The sequence below is a fragment of the Arvicanthis niloticus genome, unplaced genomic scaffold (genome assembly GCF_011762505.2).
Source record: "Arvicanthis niloticus isolate mArvNil1 unplaced genomic scaffold, mArvNil1.pat.X pat_scaffold_338_arrow_ctg1, whole genome shotgun sequence".
NCBI lineage: Eukaryota > Metazoa > Chordata > Mammalia > Rodentia > Muridae > Arvicanthis > Arvicanthis niloticus.
In genome coordinates this window covers 13,563-36,024 of record NW_023045992.1, presented here as the reverse complement: position 1 = coordinate 36,024, position 22,462 = coordinate 13,563, and the positions used below count along the sequence as shown (strand labels likewise).

At 42.9% G+C, this 22,462-nt stretch overlaps 1 non-coding gene and 1 pseudogene across 1 annotated transcript; both read left to right on the top strand.

Moving 5' to 3' along the window:
• Positions 1-634: 634 nt before the first annotated feature.
• On the top strand, positions 635-784 carry LOC117701931 (U1 spliceosomal RNA; annotated as a pseudogene).
• A 19,185-nt stretch (positions 785-19,969) lies between these two features.
• Positions 19,970-20,175, top strand: LOC117701933 (small nucleolar RNA U3). Its single transcript, XR_004605900.1, has one exon. It is a non-coding gene; the product is annotated as a small nucleolar RNA U3 (small nucleolar RNA).
• Positions 20,176-22,462: the final 2,287 nt, after the last annotated feature.

Below are 22,462 nucleotides of genomic sequence, written 5' to 3'. Positions count from 1 at the left end.
TAGAATTTCTTTCTGGGCTGGAGAGATGGCTCAGTGTTTAAGAGCACTGACTGCTAACTTAAACCCAGACAGCGTTTTACAAATAAATACGTAGTCCTCCCAGAATTTTGTTGACCGAATTCTCTTTGCAATTTTGAGAAGTAGAAGCGAGGAATTTAATCGATTCTCTTAAATGCAGTAGCAATTGCCTTGAAACAGCCTATTGTGCTGCCTTATTCAGACGGCTCATGACAGATCCAAGCTAAAACTTCTGTTACTAGCAAAAGATTCAACGAAAAACGTAAAATCGCCTTAGCATTGTAATAGCAGCAAGGAGTGGTTTAAGAGTTAATACATCTGGAAGAAAAAGGGAAAAGAGAAAAAAAAAACCTTTGAGACATCACTAAAAGTGGTGGGGATATGCAAAGAGACAAAAATCAGGTCCCTGGTTTTTTTTCTTTTTAATTTTTTTTTGGGGGGGAGGGGGTTGGACGGAGTATTTTCATCAAGTATTTAGAAGTTTCTACTCTCATCTGTGTAAGATAAAACCTGTGTAGTCTCGAAAACAAGGCCAAAAGACTGTGTAGTATAATTGACCGTAACTGTACAGTGTGTCGATGATCAGGGTGAGGTAATACTGTGGCCTGCCCAACTCATACTTACCTGGCAGGGGAGATACCATGATCACAAAGGTTGTTTTCCCAGGGCGAGGCTCGTCCATTGCACTCCAGATGTGCTACCCCTGTGGTATCCCGAAGTGCACTCTCCCCTGATCTTTGATTAAATAAAAGAATTAGTGTTTGTGTGCCATTCAGCATAGTAGCTTCTTGTAATGTTTGCTTATTTTTGATGAACAGATGCATAAAAGTTCCTCTATGGTCTTTGGTGTTCTAGAACTTTTTTTTGTATGCCTTCCTTCATATTCATCTCCCTGTAGTCTCTTGTGAGTCAGCCTTATGTTTGTGTTTGGCTGAAGTATCCTAGTTTGTGGCATACTGCTTAGTAGATGCCCTACTTATTGGGTGACTAAGCATCTTTTTTAGCAGCCTCTCTCCCTTTCTTCCACCTTGATGGTTTTAATCTCTAAATACATATGGCTACTGTGCACATTTTGAAATACCAGAGGTAATATTTTAACACCCAAAAGGGTGGAAGCATCTATCTGTATTTACACATTCAAATTATACTGAAAATAACTCTTTTTTCCTCCTAGTATCTTGGAATATAAGAAAGTAGAGAGGGGAGTGACACTTTGTTTAAAAAAAAAAAAAGCTTACATATATAGAGACATTTGATGCACTAGGATTTTTTAAAAATCACTTTTCACATTTAGTCAAAGGATGTATGATAGTTCTCAGAAGTGACCTACAATCTCAAGCCTCCTGACTGAAGGATTATTATATTTAAATTGTTATTAATTCCTCATCAAATAGTAGTCCATAGTTGTCTTGCCCTTGATGTTTGTGCTTGTTAATTCATGGGTTTTGTTTTGTTTTTGAAGACGGGTTGCCACTTGTCCTCCTTAAACTGAGCATTGTAAATGAGAATGGTGTAGTTTTAACAGTCTCATGCTGTCAGTTAAGACAACATTGAGCAACTTATGTTTTTTGTATAGCTTTATAATTTATAATAAATATATAACATATTAAAAAGAAAATTCTTTGTGTGTGGTGATTTAAGTGAGAATGGCCTCCTTAGACTCATTATGTTTGACTGTTTGTTCTCCACTGGTGGAACTGTTTGGAAAAGATTAAAAGGTGTTCTGGTTGGAGGACCATTTGTGACTGGGGTGGGTTTTGATATTCCAAGAGACTAGTGCCGTTCCCAGTATTCTGTCTGCCTCCTACATGAAATCGAGATGTGAGTTGTTAGGTAGTTCTGCTGCCATGCCTTTGTGCTGCCACCATAAACTCTAACCCTCTGAAACCAGAAGCCCAGTTAATGCTTTCTTTTATAAACTGTCTTGGTCACAGTGTTTTGTCACAACAATATAAAAATAAGACAGCTGGGCATAGTGGTGCACACCTTTAATCCCAGCACTTGCGAGGCAGAGACAGGCAGGTCTGTGTTCGAGGCCATGGTAAATTCCATGACAGCTAGAGCTACGTAATGAGAACATGTCTACAAACAAACAAAACAAGTAACTAAGACAATGTAACCTCACATACCTGCTGATTCTTCTGCCTCAGTCTCTTGAGTATTATAATTACAACATAAACAGCAACACTCTGCTATTTGGGGGTCAGAGGAGGATAGAGTTTCTTACAGCCTAGGCTGGTCTTGGACATGTGTAGCAGATGAGTCTCCTGCCACCAGGCTTGTGACCTTGAGCTCCTGGTCCTGCCTCTACTTTCCAAGTGATGAAATGCAGGAGTGCAACACCATGCCCCACCATTTGTTTTTGGCACAAGCTCTCATATAACCCAAATTGGTCTGGAACTGTGTATGTATCCCAGGCTGGCATCAACATTCACAGTGCTCTTCATACTTCTGCCTCCCAAGTGCGGGAGTTATTACAGGTGTGAATGGCCATACCCAGAGGAGATTTATTTCTCACAGGTCAGGAAGTTAAAAGTCTAGAGCAGCTGCATCTAGTTGAGGGTTTTCTTGCCTTATTCCATGAAAAAAGGCATACAGAAAAGAGGAGGAAGGGAGAAAGAGAGAAATTGGATGCTATTGTTTATAACTGTACATCCCACTCTCTTGCTAAAAAACCTCTTTGTGAAAAAAAGGCCTTAATTTATTCATAGGTGTGGTGCCCCTTGACCCAAACATCTCTAAAAGTTATCTCCCAACACCTCTACCTTGGAGATCTAGTTTCCAAAAACTGAGATTTCATTTTATCTACTGGGGACTGTGCATGCAAACATGAGTAATCCTTATAGGTCCATTCGTATTCAAACCACCACATGCTTTCAGGCACATTAACAGCTATAGAGAACTTACTGGGTACCAGGGACAGTTCTAGGTATTTAGCACCTATTAGCTCATTTAAACCTCTCAACAACTCTCTGGTTATTGTTATCATCCTTAGTGGATGGAGAAGTTGAGCATTTTCATCTGTGCTGAATCATTGCTCTCAGGTTGTAACATGGAGAAAGTGGTTTTAGTTTGATAGAGACTTTTCCTCTTCTGCAGGTGGGGAGTTAGGGTTCCAGAAGCTCATAGTCACACAGAAACATAGTCAGTGGTCCCCTGACCTAGCCTGCAGGTCAGTCAACAGGGTCTGCAAGGAGAGTGGGGATGGAGGGACAAGAGATGCGAAGAATGGAGACAAGACAGGGTGTCTGATCAAGTCTTGTTTATTGAAAGGCAATTATAGATATATAAGCACAAGCAGGGGAGTGCAGCTTGGGACACTAAACAACAAGTCCCGGGTATGTCTGAGAAAAACAAGATGATTATCAGAGTGTGCTCAACTTTTGTGGGCTGTTTGTAGAAATACTATGCTAGAAAAAACAAGTCTCTTATCAGGGGAAGAAAGTATCAACCTGGAAATATATGGCCTGAGATGGCTGCAAAGGTAGTAGCTGCTTTCTGCTAGGAGTCAGCTCCCAACAGCCCCCAGACTCTTATGTTGAAGTTCATGGATAATAGAAGAATGGATTTAGAAAAAATGTTTTGGTATAGACTGATAGGTAGGAGCTTGAGAGGAAGTGGGCAGAGCTGCTGTGTAGCAGAATGGATCTCAGAAGTGGAATACCACTGACCTTCCAATAGAGCGGTTTTGTCCAGAACAGAAACTGGGGTGAAAAATGGGAAGGGAGATGGCTCAACCATGAAATGTCCAGGTGTCACTCACAGTTTTTGTCATGTCTTCATATACAGTTCTAAGAAAGATGCTCATGTGAAAGAGAGAGATGAACAGAGAACAGACTTCCCTTGTGATATCTTTACTTCTGGCCAGAGCAGAACCAAAGACATCTTGGCTTAAATATTTCTAGAATTAGGCAAGGACAGAATTTCTCACAAGGCCAGTGCTTTTAGTCAAGGGAAACTTTAGTAGCCCTCTGCTCTAAAACCACCTGGCTGCTTCCTATCCTGTTCTTACCAGTTCCATGGGAAGGTAACAAAGTTAGGCCAAGATCTTAGAATAAACTGGGAACATAGGCTGTCATTTATTTACCCAGCAATGGAACAGTTCCTTTTGTATCTTAATGTGTCAGAGCTTATATTCTTCTAATTATTTTAGAGAGAGAGAGAGAGAGAGAGAGAGAGAGAGAGAGAGAGAGAGAATCTCATTGTAGCCCAGATTGGCCTCAAATTTGCTGAATTTCTGATTCTTCTGCCTCCATTTCCCAAATGCTGGGATTATAGGCACATACCACTATTTCCATCTGTAGTGTGATAATGTTTCTGGGAGACATGAGAAAATGTCTACTCACACTAACTAGAGAACTGATGAAACACTAGAATAATGATATCACCGAAGTTTAACTTGGTGAACCAATGAGTTTATTGGGTTACTTATAGAACTATGGGTGAGGGGTTATGTACAGGAGCATAGAAGACTCAAAGCCGGCTTCATCACCAAAAGTCTACCCCATTGTATGTGATCCTCCCAAAAGCTGGAACCCTGGAGTTCTCTATATACCTTAAATGCAGTTGGACAGTTATAAGAGTCTTCTCTGTATTAGCAGACCTTGCTGCTTATATAACCTTGAGGAAGGAGGGGCTTTATGCATCTGCCAAGTTTCCTGAGATTTATGAGTTGTTTACTTTCTGAGTCTCAGGAGACTTACTTTAGAATTTTCTGAGTCTAAAAATACTGTTATTTTATGTATATGGCTGTTTTGCTTGCATATGTGTCTGTGTAGTGTGTGTGTTTATTGTCATAGGAGGTCAGAAAGAGGCAGTGAACCTCCTGGAACTGGAATTGTGACTGGTTTGTGTGTTACCATGTGGGTCCTCTGTGAGAATAGTAAATGTTCTTAATTGCTAGAACTGGAAAAAATAGTTTTTAATTGCATCTGATTTCCTACATGGCTAATGCCCAAAATCCCAGTATTAAGAGGCTAAAGCAGACAGATTGCTTTGTGTTTGTGGCCAGCCTGGGCTACAGTATGAGATCCCTTCCCTGCCTTGTCAAATAAACAATAAGCCTGGCATGGTTGTGCTTGCCTTGTAATTCCAGATTTTGGGAGGTAAAAGCAAGAGGATCTGGAGTTCAGAGTATCTGCGGCTTCATAGTGAGTTGTAGGCCAACTTGAGCTACATTGAACCTTTTCTAAATAAAACCCTCAAAACAACAGCAACAAAAAAATTACCTATGTAAGTCACACCTGTTATCCAAGCACTTAAAGGGCTGAGGCAGAAGGATTGAAGTTTGAAGCCATGTCTGAGTTGTCTAGCATCTTTTAGGATACCCTGTGTTAGAAAGTGGGATCCTGGCTCAACTTACCTGTCTTGGTTTTTAGTTTTGTTTTTTCTGTTGCGATGATTAAAATACCTTGTCAAAAGTAACTTAAAGAGCGGGGGTTTACTGTGGCTTCTAGTTTGGGGTTCTGACCTGTCAGTGCAGAGAAATCCCTGGGAGGTGCTTGAGGAGGAGGATTTCTTGATGCTACAGTCAATAAACGGAGCAGCAAATGCCTGTGCTTGCCTCACTTTCTCCTTTTTATTCAGCCCAGCATCCCAGTCCAGGGAAACAGCACTCTCTGCCATGGGTGGGTCTTCCAATCTCAATTAACCTAATCAAAATGATCTGCCACAGGTGTGCATCTCTGAGGTCATTCTAGTTTCTGTTAGGTCAACAGTTAATATAGTTACACTATTTATCACACTGCTTCACCTGTAGTAAAAATGGACAAGCTTTTTTTTCTAGGCCTTATTCTGTAAACAGTGCAGCCTAGCAACTGTTTGTATAGGACTCATCCTCAGTATTGCAAGTAATTCTGGCAGCATTGTAAGTTCATTGGGAATGTATGTGTAGGCTGCATGCAAATACTATTCCATTTTCTATAAGAGACTTGAGCATCCATGACTTTAAGTTGCCATCTGTGAGAAGTCCTGGAGCCATTCCTCCTCAGATATTGAGGGTCAACTTTTTTTTGTTTGTTTGTTTTTTGCTTTTTTTCTTTTTTTGGTTTTTCGAGACAGGGTTTCTCTGTGTAGCCCTGGCTGTCCTGAAACTCACTCTGTAGACCAGGCTGGCCTATGAACTCAGAAATCCACCTGCCTCTGCCTCCCAAGTGCTGAGATTAAAGGCATGTGCCACCACTGCCCGGCAAGTGTCAACTATGTTAATGAAGACAGTTTTCTTTTTTCTTTGTAAATATATGTTTATTTGTGAGTATGATTTATCTGACTTCAGACACACCAGAAGGGGGCATCAGATCCCATTACAGATGGTTGTGAGCCACCATGTGTTTGCTGGGAATTGAACTCAGGACCTCTGGAAGAGCAGTCAGTGCTCTTAACCACTGAGCCATCTCTCCAGCCCCAAGACAGTTTTCTAAGTACGAAAGAATCTAAAACTGGGTCTGATGGTACATATCTATAATCCTAGCTCTTTCTGGAGACTGAAGCAGAAGAATTGAATGTTGAAGGCTTACCTGAGTTACAGAGGTCAGACCTAGCCTAAGCAACTTTTAAGATCTGTCTTAAAACATCAAATAGCAAAAGAAAAGTGTGGGACTAGAATCTAGCTCAGTTGTAGAGCACTGCTAAGCATGTGTAAGGGGTTGGGCTCAGTTCCCTGCACCATCAAGAAGGAAGTGGTCCACCCAGTGACACCCCACACCCAGTGACACACAGACTTCTTCCAATAAGGCTACATGTTCCAATCCATCTTATTTTTTTGAACAGTTCCATTGTCTTGTGATTAAGTATTCAAATATATGAGTCTATGGGGGATCAGGTCTTGCCTTTTTGTTTTGTTTTGTTTTTGTTTTTCAAGAGAGGGTTTCTCTGTGTATCCCTGGCTGTCCTGGAACTTACTCTGTAGACCATGCTGGCCTCAAACTTAATAAAGATATGTCTGGCTCTGCCTCTCAATTGCTGGGATGCTTATGGTGGGCATTTTTATTCAAACAACTCCAGGAGTGTAAGAAAAAATGCAAGAATTAAACTGGCAGAGGGAAATAAAAGAATGGAAATTCAGTTTGATCTCCATGGTGAGAGCAGGCTTGTCTGTATCTGGAAAGGAGAGAGGAGAAAGAAAGCACTTGCTTCTTTGCATTTGTGAGGTGTAAGAATAATGTGTTTGTTCTCTTTTCAACAGAATGTCTCGGGCTGTTCATTTTCCAGTCCCTTGTCCAGTGCTGCTTGGCACCTTAACAGATGACTCCTTGGAAGTGCAGCTTCATGAATATGCCAAGCAAGGGAACTATGTGAAAGTCAAGAAAATTCTTAAGAAAGGTAAATACAGTGTTAAGGTGGCAGAGGCAACGTATTTCTGAATAGTGTTTGGTTAAAACAATGCCAAGGCTAGATTTGATGGCCCACACTTTTAAAATTGGCACTCAGGAGGCAGAGTCAGACATATCCCTCTGTGAGTTCAAGGCCAGCTTCTTCAAAAAGTGGAGTTGGAGACTAGCCAATCTATACAATGAAATCCTATCTAAAAAACAAAAACAAACAAATGCCAACAAAGTTTTTTTCTTTTTTCTTTTCTCCTTTTTCTTCTTAAAGAACTATTGGTTTATTTTATGTATAGAAGTACACTGTCTCCAGACACACCAGAAGAGGGTGTTAGATTCTATTATAGATGGTTGTGAGCCACCATGTGGTTGCTTGGAATTGAACTCAGGACCTCTGGAAGAGCAGTCAGTGCTCGTAACCACTGAGCCATTTCTCCAGCTCCCAACAAAGTTCTTTTTCAGAACAAACAAATGGGGTTGGGGTTCAGCTTAGCAGGAACAGTGTTTGCTTAGCATCAATGGAGCCCTCAGTTCCATCCTCAGCACCACATAGAAAACCAGATGTGTCAGCACCTTCCTCTGATCCTGGCACTGAGGAGGTAGAATAACCAGAATCAGGAATCCATCTCATCCCCAGTTATCTAGTGAATTGAGGCTAGCCTTGTCTCAAAAACCCAGTTCCTGTAGTTAAGAGTACATACTATTTCAGAAGACCCACATTAGAAAGCTTATGATAGCTTGTAACAGTAACTCCCGGGGCTCTGACATGGGTATCTGGGCTCCTTGGCTCACACCTTTAATTCCAGCACTTGGGAAGCACAGGTAAGCGGATCTCTGTAAGCTTGAAGCCAACCTGATCTACACGTCAAATGTTGAGGACAGCGAGGGCCATGCAGAGAAATCCTGTCTTGAAACAAAACAAAACAAAACAAAGTAATAAAAATAAAACCAGAGCCAAGCCAAGCTAAAAAGAAAATAAAAAATAAAATTGGGTGCTGTGTGTGCCACTATGCCTGACTGTTGGCATCTGTAGTTCCCAATAGTTGAATCAGTGTTCCCCTCCATGTAATACTAAGTTTTTCATTTTGTACGTGTATTTTAAATTATACATGCACATCAGACGCAAGAGATGACAGACTCTGTGGAGTTGGAATTACAAGTGGATTTGAGCCTCCTGATGTGGGTGCTGGGTAACAAATGCTGGTCTTTCAGAAAATCATCTCTCCAACCTCTAATATTTTGCTTTTCTTTAGATTTCTTCAGAGTTCCGTCCCACCCCTAGTGGTTTTCCTAATTTTCTTCTTTCCCATGTCTTCTTCTCTGTACCGACCCAAGCCTCTGTACCAACATTCAAGTCCTTCAGTTTTCTTTTTCAAATGTATGGGGAGGTATATTTGTGTGTAGTGTGTGAGGGTGCACAGGCACCGGCAGAGGCAGCAGGTGTTCTCTATCTGTTTTCCTCCTTTGAGACAGGCTCTCTCCCTGAACTTGGAGTATGCCTTGCTTTTGTCTAGGCAGGATGCCAGCACTCCTGCAGGGGTCACGGGTGTTTGTGGGATAGTGCCTGCCTTGTGCTGAGTGCTGCAGTCTCTGATCTTTGCAATGATAATACAAAAAAAAAGAGGTCATTGGTTTCAGAAGGATTGAGGAACAACAGTGGCAGAAAAAGAAACCAAAACCCTCTGGCTGTCAGTGTTCCAGGAAAGAGGGATACTGCAGGGTGCATTAGGGCCTTGCTGGCAGCAGGGGGCCAGCTCTGACACCTGAACACTGGCAGCTTAGCAGATGCCTTTTTATTGTTTCACAAAAGGAGCTTTAGCAAGTTGGTCTAAATACTAAAACCTCTTATCTAAGGAATCATTATCTAAGGAGTTCTCAGCCTGATGAGACTTCCTAGTTTGCCTGGTGTGTCTCTGGACTCAACTAGGCAAAGGCTCTGAGACTCCTTAGGAACAATCCATAAAACCTCAGATAACAATCACTGACTACTTCAAAGCCTGGGTGCTATCATGCCATAATTCATTTATGCTTTGCTAAAATTCTGCTACATTTGGTCCTCTTGTTTTACAGCAAGCTCTTTTAAATGCTGAACCATCAATATAGACATCCCTCTTTCTTTCTTTTTTTTCTTTTTTTCTTTCTTTCTTTCTTTCTTTCTTTCTTTCTTTCTTTCTTTCTTTTTTGGTTTTTCGAGACAGTGTTTCTCTGTGTAGCCCTGGCTGTCCTGGAACTCACTCGTTAGACCTCAGAACTCAGAACTCAGAAATCCACCTGCCTCTGCCTCCCAAGTGCTGGGATTAAAGGTATGCACCACCAATGCCAGGCCAGACATCCCTCTTTCAAAGATACATATTTTAATGCCATGAATATCTTTCTTACAAGCCTCCTGGGAGGTGTTAACACAGTCCTCAATTGGTGAAGAATGAGACTGGAGACAGTACCATCTTTGCAGGACTGGATTATACCCTTCAGGGACTGATTTGCTTTCCTTACACATTTAAACATAGTAAAGCTTTGAGGGAAAAGTCTCCATGTGACAGTTCTTATAACAAAGCTTCAGGGATGGCTACACTGAAATTTCTTTGCAAAGTATCCAAGCACCTGTGACCTTGTACAATAAGAGAGATTCTTTTGGCTGATAACAGTGCTCAAGACTAGGGTTACTCCAGTGTCCTCAACCTTCCAGATGGTGCAACCCTTTAACTACAGTTTTTCATGTGGTAACCCTGGCATGAAATTTTGTTGCTACTTCATAACTGTATTTTTGCTACTGTTATGAATTGAAATGTAAATATCTGATAGGAAGGATATCTGATTATATGACCTACAGTTTGAGAACTGCTGGCTGTGAGGAAGGGTCTGTGGGAAGCATAAGGATAGATTCTGTTGGTGGAGAATGCACAGTACATGGGGCCTTTTTCATAGGGGTGTATTTTATTCACTGAGAGGCAGAGCTCAGGACATTGGGGAGTCAGGTGGAGGCTGCCTCCTAACTGACAAACAGAGGGTCATAAGGTTGTTAGTCACTTCAGCACTCCAGGTGATGAGTCACCATTCATTCCCTTGCTTTGAAGAAAATAGGCATGTGTAATTGACAATTCTGGTTTCTCCAATGTTTCTTCTAAGCTGTGCTTCATAGTGTATGGGTGTTTGTCTGTATGACTGGTGCTAGAGGAATAGAAGATACCCTGAAAGTGGAATTACTGATGGTTGTGGCTGTTATGTGGGTGCTGGGAATCAAACCTAGGTCCTCTGGAAGAGCAGCCAGTGCTCTTAATTGCTCAGGTATGTCACTATCTGTATTTTCCCTCTTGAGAGTTTTTCATTGTGCAGCCCAGGGTGGTCTGTTCTTACTTTTAGTCCGGGTTGCCCTCAAACTTAGTGCATTCCTCTTGCTATAACGTCCTGAGTACGAGGATTGTGGACATGTTCCAGCTCTCTTGCTCTTGAACTTTGGATTTTTCTTTTTTTTCCTCCTGAGTACCTAGTACCTGGCCTACATCACATGCAGTGACTGACTGACTGACTCCCTCCCAGTCCCCTATATCTTTTTCTTTTTTTTAAACCATCAAGTAATTCAGTATTTACTGGAGTGACACTCAAATCAATTAACAATTAAAACACAATACAATAACAACATTCATATTTATGAGATTAAAGCATAATACAGTAGCAATATTCACATTATGACAAAGATACACACACATGAGTATTTATGGGTCCATACAGAGCTCTCCTGTTGAGCGTGACAATCCTGAGTTGTGTTTCTTGATAGTTCTCTTTATGTTTATTCTGCCTCTGGTTTTTGAAATACTGCATGTCTCCAGTCACAGCACTGGGGTATTAGAGGATGAGGGCCTTGAGTTGTAGATCACCCTGGGCTACATAAAAGACGCCTGTGTCCAAACAAAGGAAAAAGGAAAACAGAAAGACCTAAACCTAGTGTGATGCCTCATGTCTGTAATCCCAGCATGTGAGAGGGTTAGGCAGACAGATCACCATAAATTCAAGGACTGTCTAGGTAAAGAGTGAGACCCAGCCTCAGCTACACCCTAACGCCAAAAACCAGTAATGTCTTCCAATCATAATACAGTGTCATAGTCATAGTCAGTGTCATAGTCAGACCATGGTGCCACACTCCTTTAATTCCAGCACTGGAGAGGCAGAGACAGGTGTGTTTCTGCCTGGTCTAGAGAAGGATTTCCAGGGCTACATAGAGAAACCCTGTCTTGAAAAACATACTCACTGTCACATTCCTGTCCTAGCGACTAAGTAGGAACTGAAATGAGATAATCACTTGTGCCTGTGAGGAGATGAGCTGCACAGCTCATTCTCTTCACACATGAAGAACCAGACCTCTACAGTGGGCAGTGAGGGTAGGTCAGTGGGTAGCACATTTAGCCTGATTATGTGAGGATTGAAGTTGGAATCCTCAGAACCCAGTTTGCTTCCAGTATCACGAATAGGTACTGTCAGTGCTCCTACCATGAGAGGTGTACTAGGGAGAAAAGAATCCCTGGAGGCTTGCAGACTGGCTTGTAGCCATCCGGTGGCTAAAGGACAAATAGGGTTCACCTGAATGGAGGGCTGGAAATGAAAAGGGCAGGGGGCGAGAGAAGAATGAAGCCAAGACAAGAAGGTTTTGATCAAGGCTCAAAGATTAATAATAAGCACTGTGTTTATAAAGGGAAAAACTACAAAATCCATCTTCTGATTCAGCTTGAGTATGTTGTAGAGCAAGGTCAGCACATCAGCCAAAAGAGCTAAGTCTCGATGGAAACCTGTAACTACAGGCAAGGCAGATGTCTCTGTACAGGTTATTAAGACCTGTCTTGACAAATGTTCAAGGTCTGCTTGGCCTGCTCAAGGCTGATAAGTTTACACTGGCTAGCTGACTTCGGTTGGTAGCAAGACAAGAACCAGTTTCAAACAAGGTAGATTGTGAGGGAGGGCTACACCCAAGTGGGACATTTGCTTGTACACTCTTAGTTTCTGTTTGGAAGAGATGTCAGGCCCAAAGTAATTTATTAAAAAAAAAAGTCTAATTAGAGCATGCAGTTTCAGAGTCGTGACCATCATGGAGGGGAGTAGGATGCCAGGCATGCATGACCATGGGGACAGTAGCTGGGTGTTTACATTTACAAAGAGAGAGCTTACTGGGAATGGCTACCCACCACAAGTGACACAGTATCTCCAACAAGGCCACACTTCTTAATCTTTCCCACTCACAAGGAACCAAGAATTGAAACGTGAGCCTATTGGGGGCCATTCTGATTCAAACTACCACACACAAAAAGCCAAAACCAAAATTTAAATACACTTACTTTAGTAAAGTAAGTAAATATATTTGCAATTAATTGATCTGTGCGCATGCACATAGAAAGAGAATTGGGGTCTCAAAATACATTGTGGGTTGCCAGAGTGGTGCATGCCTTTAATTGCAGTACTCAGAGGCAGAGGCATGTAGATTTCTGTGAGTTCAAGTTCAACTTGGTCTACATAGTGAATTCCAAGACAGTCATGGCTCCTTATTGAGATCTGTCTGAAAAACAAACAAAAAATACAATGTGGTCATTATTATCTGAAAAGGTCAAGGAAGGCTTACAGAGAAGTAGTATCTTAAATAGTATTGTTTTATTGACTTGCTTAATTATCATTGCAGAATGAATGTACATTTATTTTTAAAATTTTTACATTTATTTATTGTGTGTGTGTGTTGTTACACAGAGGTCAACTTGTGGGAATTCGTTCTTACCTTCCACCATGTGTGTTGTGTTTTATAAAAAAAAAAGAAAGAGAAGTCAGGGATATGGTTGGTAGAGGTGCAGTGTGTTGCTGAGGCATCCCTTCCCTCTGGGATACCAGCCACACAATGGGTAGAGTATGGAATAGAGTTTATTATTAGGGCATGGGGAGGGGAAGTTGGGGGGGAGAGAGGAGAGAGGAGAAAGGGAGAGGGAGGAAGGGGGAGAGAGAGAGAGAGAGAGAGAGAGAGAGAGAGAGAGAGAGAGAGGCGGGGAGGGGAATGGGGAGAAAAGGGACAGAGGGAAGAGGGTAAGAGAGTAAGAGAGAGAGAGGAGGGCAAGTAACCCCTTTTATAGGGAGTCTGGCATTCCTGGCTGTTGCCAGGTAACTGGGGTGGAGCCTAGAAGAAATGCTAGCAAAGTGTTTTCTGGGAATCAAACTCAGGTTTTCAGTATTGGTAGAAAGTACCACCCATAGGCCCCGATTTATTAAGGAAAGGGGAGAAAAATTCCGAAGAGTGGGAAGGGCTCCAAGGGAGGAATGCAGCCCTATAATTATCTCTTAAGAGGATTTATGTGTGTATATGTATGCACATGTATGTGTGTAAGTATCCATGGAAGTCAGAAAGGGATATCGGATCCTTTATAGTTTAGGTAAAGGCATTTGTGACCTGCCTGTTCTAGGTGCTAGGATCCAGCCCTCTGATAGAAAGCAAATACTCTACCTACTGAACTAGCTCTTCCGATCTTTATTTTGGGAGATGGTCCTCTTTTTTACCCAGTTGATATGGAACTTAGTGTGTAGCCTAGTCTGGCCTCAAACTTGTGGTAAACCCTGTTTTCAGCCTCCTTAGTGTCAGGATTATAGCATGACCCAACATGTCTAGCAAGTTAAATCTTAGAACATGTTAGAGAAATGTTCAGACTCATGTGCTGTTGGAGCATCTACTCAAAGCCCAAGGTATAGCATGCGTAGTGAAGGGACAGAGATGTCTCCGAAGGTGGAAAGTAAGTGGGGTATGATGGTACAGCCTTTAATCCAACAGTTGGGAGCCACAGCTAGAGGGATCTCTGTGAGTTCAAGGCCAGCCTGCTATACAAAGGGAGGTTAGTCCTGCTAGAGTGAGACCCTATCCCAAAAGCAAAGAAAACAAAAGGGGGAATGAAGAATGGAGAAGTCTTAAATATTGAAAGGCCATGACCAGAGAGACCAGAGTTTGTATGGGAGCCATCTTCAGGTGTAAAATATATGGGAAGAAGCAAAGGTATGGTGGATATTTTCTCCACATACTGTCAACACATGCACACAAACCAGAGGAAGGTATTGCCATCTCTTTTCATAGGAGTTTGAGTGGTTCTTGATAGGGATGTGCTCATGTTAATAACACACATTCATTCAGGACTGATTTCACTCAGAGCTTTCCTCACTCCCATAAGTCAGACACTGCTCTTTGTACCAGAGAGAAAAGAGACCCAACTTTTTTTTCCATCTCTCGTTAAACAGATATCAGGCAATGAAACATCTATAAGAAAAGGAAATAACGCTTCTCCTACAGGTAAAATGCTAAAATGGGATGAGAGATTAAAATAGTGATCATCAAGTACATATCTGTTCCACGTGCCTCCCGTGTCCCCTTTCGCCCATGGAAGAGAGACACATGAGGCAGTATTCGGGTGGGTACCACAGACGAGGCTTTACTTGTAACAACAGAAGTGGAAAGACGAAAAGACAGGAAGAGGCACAGCTTAAATACACCCTAGAGTGACGTATTCACTTCTGATTGGCTATTCACTCATTACCCATAATACGCCCCGGGATGGGCAGTGACTTTGGCGCGCTTTTGCCCTTTTGCACCTGCGCAGTTAGTTGTTTACTAGTGGAGAGGACATGATGTCCGCGCCATCTTGGAATGGCGCTAACCGCGGCTTCCTACATCTCCCACTGTTTAAATTATTAATATGGAACAGCCTTTTGCCTATGAAGCGCATCACTAATCAAGATTCAAACTCAAGCCCGATCAAGCAAACTCCATCTTGGGGGAATAAGCGATCAAGAGCTTACAGCCCGAAGATTCTCCCTTACCCTACCAGGTGCAATGGAAACAAGTCCTCTGGGTGCAAGGGCTAAGGGGATGTAAAGAGGAATTGACACCTGTCCCTGTGCAATGGAATATAGTTCCCAGGAGTGCAAGGGCTGTCAACCTACTATTCAGGTACCACAGCTATTTAGGCAAGGGCTGGCTGGACTTAGACCTCTCATTGACCCAGTACAATGGGCTGAACCCTTGGGGTGCATCGACTGAGGGTCTCAGTCATCGGCTACTTTCTTAGCCTAGATAGTCAAATTTCAGGGGGAGATCCTTGCTCCAAGGCTGCGAGTGCTTGGGCGCTAGCGGCCTTGTCACGTTTTTGCTGGGCTCTGAGCTTACAGACCAACCATCATGAACACCAATCCACAACATAGGGCTGCATCAAACAGGCCTATCCCCACCCTTTAAGAAAGAAAGAAAAAGCAGAAGAAATTCAAGAAGTAAAATCACCAGGGGAAACAGGGTCCATCTACACTCCATCAAGGCTCAAGATCCAGATCTGCATTTGCTACTGCACCTGGTCTAACTCCCCAGTCCAATTCTCTTTTAAATAAGCAGAAAGATTATGGCTTTGAATAAATGTATCATTCACAAATCTCAGAGGTGTAATACCTAGATGTGGGGTTGCTGACACGCAGCTCATTTGAACCACATCTGTGAGCTGCTCCATATGGACCTGGAGCAAATCAACTCTGATTGACCAACAGGATGCCTGATATGCATCCACTTTCTGTAAAATGGTCAAAGCCTTAGAGGTCTTTTCTGAAATTTGATTCAACAGTAGCTGCTGTAACTTGATTAACCATGTCTAGGTCTAGTGATCCATTCCAGCATTGTGCCAAAAAGCATGTAACATTCTTACAATCCAAGATATCAGAATTATTCTGAAAGTTGGTATTTAAAGAAAAATGGGGGGGGGTCCACACACACCGACACCGGTTGTGCAGATGCATTCCTAAACACCTTACTAATTTTAATGTTATCCAAATGGCTAGAGATATTAGATCATGTAGCTGAAACATTTTGTACTTCATGAAATATACCATTCAACAAGACAAAGGCAGATACATTCTTTTTAACATTCTAAACAGTGGCTACAACACATAATTTAATTGTGTTGAAGCAGGATAAACTCAGGAAAATACACATATGCTTTAATTTAGGACTTGCATCCCTTTGAAAACATCAAACAGAGGTTTAAATCCTCCTATGGTAAGCTTAAGATGAGGTTTTAGCCAAATAATATCTCTTAACAACTTTTAAAAATCACTAAGAATAAATCAAGATTAAAAGTAAACCATTTTCTTTTTGCATGTACACTCACAAGCCAGAAGATGGCGTTAGATCCCCACCACAAATGGTTGTGAGCCACCATGTGGTTGCTAGGAGTTCAGCCTTTATATTTTAAATTGTAAATCTAGCCTTCTCTCTAGCCCAACTTGTCTCAAATATTAAAAAGACACTGTCTTTGAATCCTTTTTGGAGCAACAAGTAGTCCAAAAAATATTTTAAAGCTTGTTGTATTGGAGCAATGGCTTGCAGAAAAAACTTCTTTAGAGAAATCCACTAATAAAGTATCACACAATGAATAATATATATTAAAAGAGAATATCGGATAAAAGCCAACCTTATTCTCTAATAATTGTTACATACATTAGAGGAATCCAAGGCATCTCATTTTTAACAACTTTGAATAAAAAGGAATTAAAATAATTTGAACAGTATTTTATCAGCAGGTACAGTTATACTCATGGAGGGAAGTAGACATAATTTTAATTTCTCCAGCATAATCATAACTTTTAGCCCACAGACTGTTGTAAAGTCTTTGGATTTTAGATTTATCCCTCTTCTCACAAGAAACAATGAAGACAAGAGACAAATTCCAGTAAGCACATTTCTAGGACCTGGTCTGAAGACCCAGAACAAAAGGAGCTTTTAGCACCTGGGCTTCTGTAGCTCAGTCTGTATTGTCTTAATTCAAATGTAAATGTAACCTCCCTCCAGCCTGTTCTCTGAGGCTTGGCTAGGCCGAATTGTGCATTTTGGCTTTAACTTTAACTTTGAACCTTAAATTTAAACTGTAAACCTTAAAAGACACGTGTTATATCTTTTCTCTATCTAAAATCAACACCAAGTAGATTACCTTTATGCTGTAAAGTTTTGCTGCCACAAAACAAAGTGTAAAATTTAATGAAAAATTTGTAGCATTTATGACTCAGGCTGTTGGCGGATGCGCCTGAGGCCAGGGCAACCAAGTAACACTCAATAGCTGTAAACAAAGGCAGCGCTGCAGCATTTGAATGTACTGGCAAGGGAACAGGCCAAGATCTAACTATGGCCCACAGTGGTATACTTATCTCCAAATCGAACATCAGTATCAGAAGAATCAGGGTCGTCATCTTACAATCTGGCTTCCTTCTTCACGATCAAAACCAGCCGCGTAGGGGCCCAAATTGAATTGTTTTCACCTGTGGAATAAGCACAAACAGCTCCCCTTACTGGGCCACAACAGGCCCTCAGCCAATCTTGTAGCCTCCTGTTCCTTCGAGGGACAATGGCTGCATGGCATTCAGCTGTGGCATTTTCAAAGATCATCTGTTCTATCACTGGCATTGCTTGCTCTGGTTCCCCAAAGATTCTGTCAGTGGCCTCAGTCAAGCGGGCCACAAACTCAGAGAAGGACCCACTGGTCCCCTGAGTCACCCTGGACAAACAAAGATCACTCCTTTCTTGCCTGGGGAGAGACCCCCAGGCCTCAACAGCAGCTGTCGCCACCTGTGCATAGACCTGCCAGGGACGAGCAGTCTGGTCGTTCGCGTGCACACCAAATCCAACCAGCATGTCAAGAGTCCACAATTGCTGTCCCTCAGTGCCTGTATCAATCTTGGCCTGTGCCTTCAGTGCCCCGCACCACAAGGCCTTCCACTCTAGGCATTGGCCCACACTGCCAAGCACCGCCTTCACTGTGTCCCGCCAGTCCCCCGGCGCCACAACAGTGGCACTCAATCTCTCCACCTGGGATACAGCAAAATCAGCCCCAACTCCATATGCACATACAGCCTCAGCTAATTTTTTGACCTGCCTATAGTCTACTGGGGCATGAACACGGGCGCCTTCTGCCACTTCAAAGACCAGAAATGCCAGCTGTAGCTGTCTCCAATCTCCTGGCCCTTTTTCCTCTCCTTGCGTCAAATCTTCTTTGAAGCTGCTAAGATCTGTGGGCGCATGCTCCTTAATGGGGTACAGGGGGGTCCTCTCGAACTCCACTCTCTCTTCACCAGCTGGTGAAGGGCCCTTAAGCTTAACTAGCTCTGCAGTAGCCCTTGTTCCTTTTGAGTACTCTGTCTCCCCAGGCTCTTTGGCCTTATCTGTTTCTCCAGGCACTTTGGCCTGATCCCCAGGCCCTTTGGCCTGATGCCATCTAACACACTCTGGTTCTGATAGCCTGGAGTGGACCAGTCTTGAAACCTCTTGACTTGCCCTAATAGCTGTGCTGCCGGCTGAATCCTCACAACACAAATAAGCTAACAGCAAAAGCACAAGCAAGAGGCCAACTACTGCAGCGGAGGCAATGGGTGAATATCCACTCGCAATGAAGGCCTCCACCCCAAACATACCTTCCAAAGATGTACCTCGATCCTGTAGTCTTTTAACCCACCCCAAGTCTCGGGGGGCCTTCCACAGCACCTTGAAATTCCCAGGTTTTCGACAACAGATGTTCCGTGCGCCTCCCGTGTCCCCTTTCACCCATGGAAGAGAGACACATGAGGCAGTATTCGGGTGGGTACCACAGACGAGGCTTTACTTGTAACAACAGAAGTGGAAAGATGAAAAGTCAGGAAGAGGCACAGCTTAAATACACCCTAGAGTGACGTATTCACTTCTGATTGGCTGTTCACTCATTACCCATAATACGCCCCGGGATGGGCAGTGACTTTGGCGCGCTTTTGCCTTTTTGAACCTGCCGCACTTAGTTGTTTACTAGTGGAGAGGACACGATGTCCGCGCCATCTTAGAATGGCGCTAACCGTGGCTTCCTACACATATCCAGTAATTGAGCCAGTAATTAACAATGTGGCCAGTTCGCTTTGTCTATTTTCACTTTTCTCTAAACACAGATTTGTTTTTTGATCATTTTAGACTGGATTTCATGTAGGTGTGGCTGGCTTCAAAATCTTAAAACCGGCTTCAAATTACTGACCCCTTGCCTTCATCTCCCAAGTGCTAGGATTCCAGCAGTAAACTACCATGCCCTTTACCCACAGAATTTATTAAATAGTGCACGTAGTCCTTGAATTGCCATTTGTCCCGACGTTGTTTTTCATTTTGTTTCTCATGCAAGGCCTCAGGCTTGAGCCAGATCCAAACCGGCACGCTCCTGCGAACTCCTGTGTGGCTCTGCAGCACTTCCCGCTTAGGGCAGCGTGGGGGCTGAAGGCGGGCGCTGTGGCAGAGAGGAAGCGTGGTCCTGGGGAACAGGGGCGGACCGGTGTGTGGCCGTCAGTGACTCGTGACCCACCGCAGGCGGAGGTGGGACGAGGCAGGAGAGAACTGTGAGGCGATTGGCTGCTCGGCAACCGTATGCTAATCGCAGTGGCAGTGCAGGGAAACTGTAGCGACTCCAAATGTCTGGTGGACTGGGTATGGAGAGGCCAGAGTGCGTGTCCCCGCGTGGGCAGATGTGTTGTGCAATGGGGGTGCCAACAGGGATAGCGTGGGGCATCTCGGCGGAAATCGCCATGTGTAAGATGTGAGGGCACTTGGTACCGTTGGGTGATGGTGGGAATGTGTGTTTAAGACTATACTCTCAGGAATCATTTCTATAGTTCTTTACTAGAGAAGTTTCTCTGACTGTGTAGAGCTGTAATGTAGATCTGTAATGTCCCCTCCTGGGCGTGAAGCCAGCTCTATGTGTTGCTTCAGTGCAGCTGCCTTCACCCATTGATGATCTTTCTTCTGTCCTTCGGGAGGACAAGAGGGAGGGAACACAGTCTGAGTGGATCTCAGTTTAATTTTAGTGGTGAAAAAGATAGTTGGTGTATGTTTTTAGTCTTTTTTGGAAAGGTGTCTCTATGTGGTAAAGGCTGACCATTGGGCTGTGATTGTGACCAGTCAGATGGACAGTTCTTTTTTAGGTAAACTTGGACACATCCAAACTGGCTGTACCAAAGTGAAGTGCTGCTGTAGGCTGGGCAAACTGACCTTAGCATATCCATTATTGCATAGCTTATTGACTATAAGTGAAGTCAATCATTGCTGCTTCGGTGAGTCAGTCAGGGCGGTGAGTCAGTCAGGGCGTCTTGCCCACAAAAGCACAGTACAGCCCAGTTGTTTTCTCTGAATCCTTCACTGGGCAGAGGTTGGTAGAGGAAAGTTGTGAGCTTTCCTTGTAATGTGGAAAGAGGGAAGGCATGAGGAGTGATGGTGCATTTAGCTACCAAAACAAGTAAACAACCCAAAACGTTTGTTTAGTTTGACAGAGGTGTTTCTGTGCCACTGGTGAATTAGAGATCAGTAGATGGGACAGATCTATTGATACAGATAAGACCAGTGTGCCCTTCAGGGTATGAGTGTGTTCCCATGTAGGAGACACACCCAATTCTGGAAGTGTCTGAGCTTCTTCCATGTATTGTGGGGGAAAAATCTCGTGGGTGGGGGGAGGGAGTCCAGCAACGGGGTCTTGGCAGTGGGCTTCCCACCCTGTCCAGAAGGTCCCACATTCACGCAGCTGTCGGTGGGCGGGCCAGCAGCTGCATCGGCCAAGTTCCAGGGTTCCAAAAGCTGGGAGTCTGGTGGAGAGACCATGCGACACGTGGAGTCCGGTTTTCCAAAGCTTAATTGTTCATGGCATGGTAAATGGATGTAGGTGGCACGTGATTCCCCCACCAAAGGCCAGGGGAGTCTCATTTTACAGGGAAGGAAAAAGGGGAAGGAATAACTTAATTAGCTATGCCCCTGGCCTTTTGATAATTAATTAATATTTAAATCTCTGGAGGTAGAGACTTGTTAATCATGCCCTCTACCTGTGTCCTACATGACTGAAGGTAACAGGTTAAATGGAGTTACCTCGTCCAAGGCCCAACAATGTATAACTTCAATTTTTAGCATAATGATGATCTTGTGGTAGCTGTTAAATAGCAACTGTGACATCTGCACCAGGCTCTCCTATAACATAAAGCTGAGAAGACAAACGATGCTGGCTGTGCCAGGGAAGTAGGGATAAATGCCTAACAGGAGCAGCTTCATCCCAGTGCTGATGCTGGACATACAGACAGCAGTAACAAAGATGTACACACAGCACATTCTTTTCAAAGATTAAATCTAAAACACAAAATAAACACTGATGCTCAAGGTCAGCACAGTTTGGAGCTAGCCAGGAATTGCAGAGAAATGTATTTTCACAGAAATCATTTTTTTTGTATACTATATCACTTTGACAACTATGTGTTATTTGTGGAGATAAGTTTGTTCTTTCTTTCTTTCTTCCTTCCTTCCTTCCTTTCTTTTTCTTGATACAGATTTTGTTTATCCTCAGCTGCCCTGGAACCCTATCTGTAGTCCAGGTTGTCCTGGATCCCACAGGCATCCACTTGCCTTTGCCTCCTAGGTGATAGGATTAACGGCATGTGTCACCACTGCCTGGCTGTGGTGATAAATTTTTAAAAGTCAACTGTAAAAAGCAACAGAAATCCTAGAAATAGAAAAATGTAATTTAAAATCATTCCAATAATGCTGGAGGAGGAAGGAGGGAAATTGGCAAGCTGGACAGAAAGCAATTAAAAGGCTTTGTATAGCAAGGGCAATAATCTGCAGAGTGAAGAAAGAGTCTGGAAGAAAAGGGCTTTTGTTAGTTATATTATCTTTGAGAAGATTAATCTTTAAAGAACTCCAAAAGTACCCAAATGTCCCAGTCATTGAATAACCAAATGAATTGAAAAAAAAAAATAAACAGATCTCAAAAGACGAAATATGGGTACTGGGGTGCTGGCTCAGCAGTAAAGAGTGCTTATTGCTTACTACTCTTTTGGAGAACTCTGGATCAGTTTCCAGCACCAACATGGCAGGGAGGTCTGAATGAAGCTGTCTTCTGACCTACACTGGTACCAGGCACACACATGGCACACATTCATACATGCAGGAAAAATACACATACACATACAAGTTTTAAAAAATGAAATTCATATGGCCAATAAATATGTGAAAAAGATGAGATGTCTCAGTGGATAAAAGTATTTGCCAACATGTCTGAAGACCTGAACTTATAGCACATGGGTCCCACAGGGTGGAA